At 48.1% G+C, this 6,415-nt stretch overlaps 1 protein-coding gene across 1 annotated transcript in view; it reads right to left on the bottom strand.

Moving 5' to 3' along the window:
* The window catches only part of ZNRF3 (zinc and ring finger 3), an 80,477-nt gene that overhangs the window by 45,141 nt on the left and 28,921 nt on the right, over positions 1-6,415 (bottom strand). The window lies entirely within an intron of this gene.

Raw genomic sequence — 6,415 nt, 5'->3', positions numbered from 1 at the left:
TCTTTATCTAGACCTCTATAAATGCCCTTTGCCTCCCAGCTCTTTCCTCTATTTCCCTTGATTTTCCTTCTGTCCCACCATCATGCTCAGTCCCCAATAGGGTTTCAGCAATTACTCTTGGTTGCATTACCCTTGATCATGCCCTACCAGGCCTCCCACACTCACCTCACCACCAATCCCAAGGATGGAATCTTTATGGAAGCAGATCACCACATCTCTCTTCGACAGAGTGGCTGGTGGGCTTGAAAAGCCAACCTTTGGGTTGGCAGCTGAGCGCTTTAACCATTGTGCCACCACAGGCCCAAGGTAGCCGTTTATTCTTGGCTAGGACAATCCCAGTTTATATTTGGCCCAAACTCAAAAACAAACTCACTGCATCAAGTCAGTGCCGACTCAGAGTGACCCTATAGAACAGGGTAGAACTGCCCCTTGTGGGGTTCTGAGACAGTAACTCTCTATGGGAGTAGAGAGCTTCATCTCTCTTTTTCCAAGCTGTTGGTTGTTTCAAACTGCTTGCTTTGTGGTTAACAGCCCACGTCATGACCACTATGTTATCAGGGCTTCCTACGCTTGGGCCAGTGTAGCTAATCATAGTAGGCCCTGTGCATCTCAAGAAATACCCACATGTGGCGGACAAATGACACGGTCACCTGCATGGATTGTACAGAGCTCGGGCAGATGCAGAGGCATAGCAGGAGTCTTCTTGGCCAACCTGAAAGGAGCCCTGGTGGTGCAGTGGTGAAGTGCTCAGCTGCAAATAGCAAAGGCAGTGGGTTGAACCCACCAACTGCTTCACAGGAGAGAGATGCTCATAATAATTAGCCACCTAGGAGATGCAAATCAAAGCAGTGGTGAGCTATCACTGCACACCAACAATAATTGCCCAATTCAGAAAAACCGAAAACAAATTCCGGAGCCCTCATCCACTGCCGGCGGATTTGTCAATATGTGCAAGCAATGTGCTAAGTGATATGGTGAAACATCAAACAACTGGGAATGGACATTCCGTTTAGCCAGCAATCCCTTGGCTAGGTACAGACCCTAAAGAAGTAAAACCCACAACACAAACAGAACACAGTTCACAATAGCAAGAAGTTGGCAACTGCCCAAAGGCCCATCGGTAGAAGAATAGCTAAAGAAACTTGGATGTACAGACACACGGAATACTATGCATCACTAAAACACAAAGCTGAAACTATGAAGCATCTCATGGCATGGATGCCCTGGAGAACATTATGCTGAGAATGAAGTTAGCCAATCCCAAAGGCACAAATATTGTATGAGACCACTATGATAAGGATAAGAACCAAGACAAAGACGTGCGCACCAAAGGGAATAATAGACTTTGGAGGTCACCAAGGGGTGGAGGTGGGGGGGTCAGGGGAGGAAAGATGAAGCAAGGGACTAGAGCAGTGGTTCTCAACCTTCCTAATGCCGCGACCCTTTAATACAGCTCCTCATGCTGTGGTGACCCCCTAAACCATAAAATTGATTTCACTGCTACTGTTATGAACTGGGCGACCCCTGTGAAAGGGTTGTTCAACCCCCAAAGGGGTCGTGACCCACAGGCTGTTAACTGTTGAACTAGCTGGTTGACAGAAGTTACCTTGAGTGAAAGACGAGAACCACAAGTGAGGGAAGAGAAACCAGAGGAGTGGGGGTGGGAAGAGGAGTGGTTTGAATGCAGAGTGATAGTACAAAATGTAAACATATTAAATTCACAATAAACAATTTTTTTTTAACAAATTTTTTTAAAAGATGAACCCAAACCTACTATTATCAAGTCTATTCTGACTTGTAGCAACCCTACAGGTCACAGAACTGTCCCTAAGGGCTACCAAGGCATACAATACCAACAGTAATTTTCTCACTCCCATCCAGTTGATGCCAACGCATAGTGACCCCATAGACACGGTAGAACTGTCCCTGTGAGTTTCTAAGACTGAAATTCTTGAAATAGAAAACCTCTTCTTTCTCCCTTGGAGCTTGCTGGTGGTTTTGAACTGCCAACCTTGCAGTTAGCAGCCCAATGCACAACCACTACACTACCAGGGCTCCTTCAACAGTAATAGTAGCCACAACAGTAGCAGCAAGAACAACCTAATCTATACCAGGTCCTTGTTCACATTTATTGCTTGAATGTCAGAAAAACAACAATCTGTGTTCACAAAGTCCACTCACAACTTTGGTGGTCCTTCCATAGAAGTCTGAAATCCCACAACAGAGTTTACACACTCAATTGCTGATATGGGGAACAAGGGAGTAGTGGGGAGTACAGCCCACTGGACACCATGTGGGCCTCCCTTGTGGGTTGGAGGAGTATACTGGGGGCTGCTGGACCTGCTGGATTTTTTTATTTGTCAGAGGCAGAAATGGGAACCTGCATTTTAAACCTCCCCATTGAAGGACACCTAATTTAAACTCACCCCACTTTGCAGCAGGGACATCCTGTGTGGCCTCAGCCCTGCGTGGCTTGCCTTCATCAGAACCACAGATGTCTACCTGGAAACCATCCCAGTAGTGGAAATTAAATGCCAATTAAAGAGTGAGCTCCCGAGGCAGACCAGTCTCCCTCTGCCAGGTATCAACGCTGCCCCTGAGTTCATGTCTCATATACAGGGTGCAGAGCACCTTGCCTTCTAGCCACATGTTAATTTCCTTCCCATTTCTAGTACCTGGAACAAGCATGAGCACGAGTTCCTCTACTGCACCCGTGGACACAAGCTCTGTGATGTATGGGGTGCTTCACCCAGGAGGGCACTGTCACGGTTCTCTGAGATACAGCAACTGCCTTTGCTCCCAGCTCACACCAACGCCAGCCAGATCTCAATGAGCCAGATCTCATTCAGAAGATCAGCATGCTTCATCTGAAACTCCCTGGTAAATGTGTAACTGCTCTTGAATACCAAGAGGTCCTGAGATGTTGGGATCTGCTTCTGTTGTCCTCACTAATCAAAACCAACCACTGAGTTTACGGTCGAGCTCCAATTGCACTAGGTGCTTAGCCTTGACTGAGCAAGGGGGAGGATGGCCTCACTCATGCCTTTCTAGCTGTAATTATTTAGTGCTAACAAGAAGGAGCCCTGGTAGCACAGTGGTTACATGCTGGGCTGCTCCACAGGGTTCCGAAAGGAGAGGCTTTCCACTCCTGTAATGAGTTTCAATCTTGGAAACCCACAGGGACAGTTCTATCCTGCTCTAAAGAGGTGCTATGAGTCGGAGTCGACTCCATGACGGTGGGTTTGATTTTTGGTCAGAGCAAGGCTTGAAAAAGAACCCCCTGGAGACCCAATGGCTAAGTGCTTGGATGCTAAATGCAAAGTCTCTGGGAGAAAGGCCTGGCGGTCTGGGCTGCTCCTGTAAATATGACAACCTAGAAGCCCCTGTGGGTGCTTTACTCTGTCATGTGGGGTTGCTCTAGACTTGGCTTAGTAGAACAGTGCAAACTCTCAGTCCAATAGGACCCCTTTGTCCCCCAGTACTCCCACTCTCCTGCAAAGGGCCGCAATCTTACTTACCGCTAAGTTACAAGTTCTCTAACTCATTCATAACCACCTGTCTGTACACTCTCATCTTCCATTAAGGTGGTCACCTACTATGTCATCCTCCCACCTGCCCTTATCATGGGCTGGGGGGCCATATGGCTCACCTGGCCTCTAGGTCACCACGAGAAAGCTCATGAGTCGGCTCACTGGGAAGTTCTGGCTGGGCTCTCGTGGCACAGTAAGTAGTCACTGACTGCCCTTTTGTAACATTATGTACTTCAGAGTATAAGATCCAACTCTCATCAGGAAAGCCAGTTTTCGCTGTGATTGGTTTTATTTTTCTTTCAGGTTTCCAAGAGAGAGAAAAGACCTTTGGTAGGAAAGTTATCAAAACCAAATTCCTTGCCATCGAGCCAATTCTGACTCACAGCAACCCTAACGGTTAGGGTGGGGCTGCCCGGTGGGGTTCTGAGACTTTCAATCTTTAAGGAAATAGGAAGCCTCATCTTCCTCCTGTGGAGCAGCTGGTGGTTTTGAACTGCTGACTCTGTGTGGTTAGGGGCCTGTGGTATGCCAGGTCGACTAGAGAAACAAATCCTGAGATACTCATATGTATAAGAAAGAGCTTTATATCAAAAAGTATTTGTATATTAAGAAAACATCCCAGCCCAGCCCAGATCAAGTCCATCAATCCAATATTAGCCCTTAAGTCCAATACTATTCCATAAATCTCTCTTCAAACTCACACCGCCACATGAAATGATGCAGAATGCAGGGAAATCACAGGTTGGTGGGTGAAAAGTCTTGTTGATGCAATGGCAGTGGAAGCATCACAGGGCTGGCACAGGTCTCTACCACATGGCTTGCTCAGGTCTCGAAGTGGCTCCACAAGGCTTGTCCACAGGAAGGTAAAGCAGAGAAAGTGTGGCCCACCTCCATGGAGAACAAGGGGAAATTCCCAGGATCCTCATGAGAAGGCCACACCCATAAGGAGGCATCATCAGGCTGTGACCCACTCCACTCAAGTTGACATGAAAATATGCAACCACCACAAAGCCAAACACGTAACCACTACCCCACACCCAAACCTAAATCAAACCCACTGCCTTTGGGTGGATTTTGACTCACAGCACTCTAAATGGGGTTGATTATAAATCTTTATGGGAGCAGAGCAGACAGCCTCATCTTTCTCTTGGAGAGTGTGGCTGGTGGGTTTGAACCATTGACCACCTTGCAGTTAGCAGCCCAATGCCTAACTTAACTCAAAGCAAACCCCAAACTCATTTCTGACTGACTCACAGCAACGCTATAGGCCAGAGCAGAACTGTTCCCTAGGGTATGCGGCACTGTCAGTGTTTCCAGAAGCAGACTGCCAACACCTTTCCTTGTTGGGTGGCTGGTGGATTCAAAGCACCTTTCAGTTAGCCACTGAACTCCTTGTAAAACCACTGTGCCACCAGGGCTCCTGAACCAAAGCAACAACACACCCAAACCCAATGGCAATGGAACGTTTCCGAGGTTACAATAAGCATTAAAAGAAACCGAAACAGGACGTTCCAGGCGATGATCAGTAGATGACAGAAGGTGTTACCTGTACAAGTGAGTATGTCCTTTCCCGTGACGAAACAGTCTCCTGCGCAACTTTCTGAGGGTCTGGAAGCAACTGTCACAAAGCCGTCAGGAAGTTGATACTTAACAAGATTCCTAAAATAAGCATCAAGCTTACTGCAAGACTCCAGTGCCCTCATTTGATTCCTTAGCAGACAGGAGGTGACAGGGATGACAGGGAGCACACCTCGCGTGGCGGACAAGCCCAGGAGCAGCTGTACTGAGATGTTGGGGTATGGAGGCTGGCACTGTGCATGCTGAGGGGAGGTATCCCATGCCCTTCCCAGCCAGTGGCTAACAATCCCAAGCACAGCACAATTTCTACAGTTGCCTGGGTATGCATGTGTTTACCTGCTGGCTGTCTCCACGCCCCCTCTCCCTATGGCCACTTTGAATCACCACGCTATCAGCTGTGTCTAGCCTGCTGCCTGGGACAGAGAATGCTCAAAATAAACCCAAGCATGAACCCAGACACATGACCTTTTTTCTATATCGAGCTACAAAGAGTGGATGAGGGTCCCATAGGCCTCCTCAGGCTGTCTCCAGCCACAAGAGGGGGTCGCAGTGCGATGGGCTGTGTGGTAGTCAAAGAATTTCATGTCAACCCAAAGATGTAAAAGTGTAGGGGTGAAAAGCAGTGATGAACACATGAAGCACATCGCCACACGGAAAGGACTGGAGGAAATTATGCTAAGCAAAGTAGGACAAGCACAAAAGGGCAAGTGCAACATGAGTCTGCTGAGGTAAGCTTTAAAAAAATGCAAAAGGGACATAGGGAAAAAGCTACTGTATACAAACATTCCTAGGGTGAGGTATAGTATGGAAGGGGCCAGACCAAATCCAGGGATACATATGGTAGCAGGTGAACAGGGCACTAACCCACCAAGTGGGGGGTGGGTGGGTAATGCTTATATCTCTACATGGAAAGAGGGACCAGACTTCAACCCAGTGCTCCAAGATGTGAGTGCAACATACTGGCATGAAGCAGGGAGCCCATAGAGAGGTCTGATGGGCCAGCCCCAATCCCAACTAGGTGGACAGCCTGCCATCCCCCCAGAAGAATTTACTTCAGAGGACAGCACTGAAGCTACAGCCCAAGGAGAGGGACATGTCTGATCAGAGCACAGGGGAGTAAATGAAGGGGGAGGAAGAGAGAGTGGGGCACATCCTGGTCCACCAAGCCTTGAGGACAATATCCCTGCATAGAGCAGCCAATGCAGAGATCCATATGGCTGGCCCCACTATGACACGACATCCCTCACTGACCCATAGGCCTATGGGGGAAAACACTGGAAACAGTGCAGGAATTGCATCCAATCTGA

Source organism: Echinops telfairi, unplaced genomic scaffold, assembly GCF_000313985.2.
Source record: "Echinops telfairi isolate 266 unplaced genomic scaffold, ASM31398v2 ScPeMD7_29;HRSCAF=101, whole genome shotgun sequence".
NCBI lineage: Eukaryota > Metazoa > Chordata > Mammalia > Afrosoricida > Tenrecidae > Echinops > Echinops telfairi.
The sequence above is the reverse complement of the archived record's forward strand: the minus strand, read 5'-3'. Positions and strand labels throughout refer to the sequence as shown.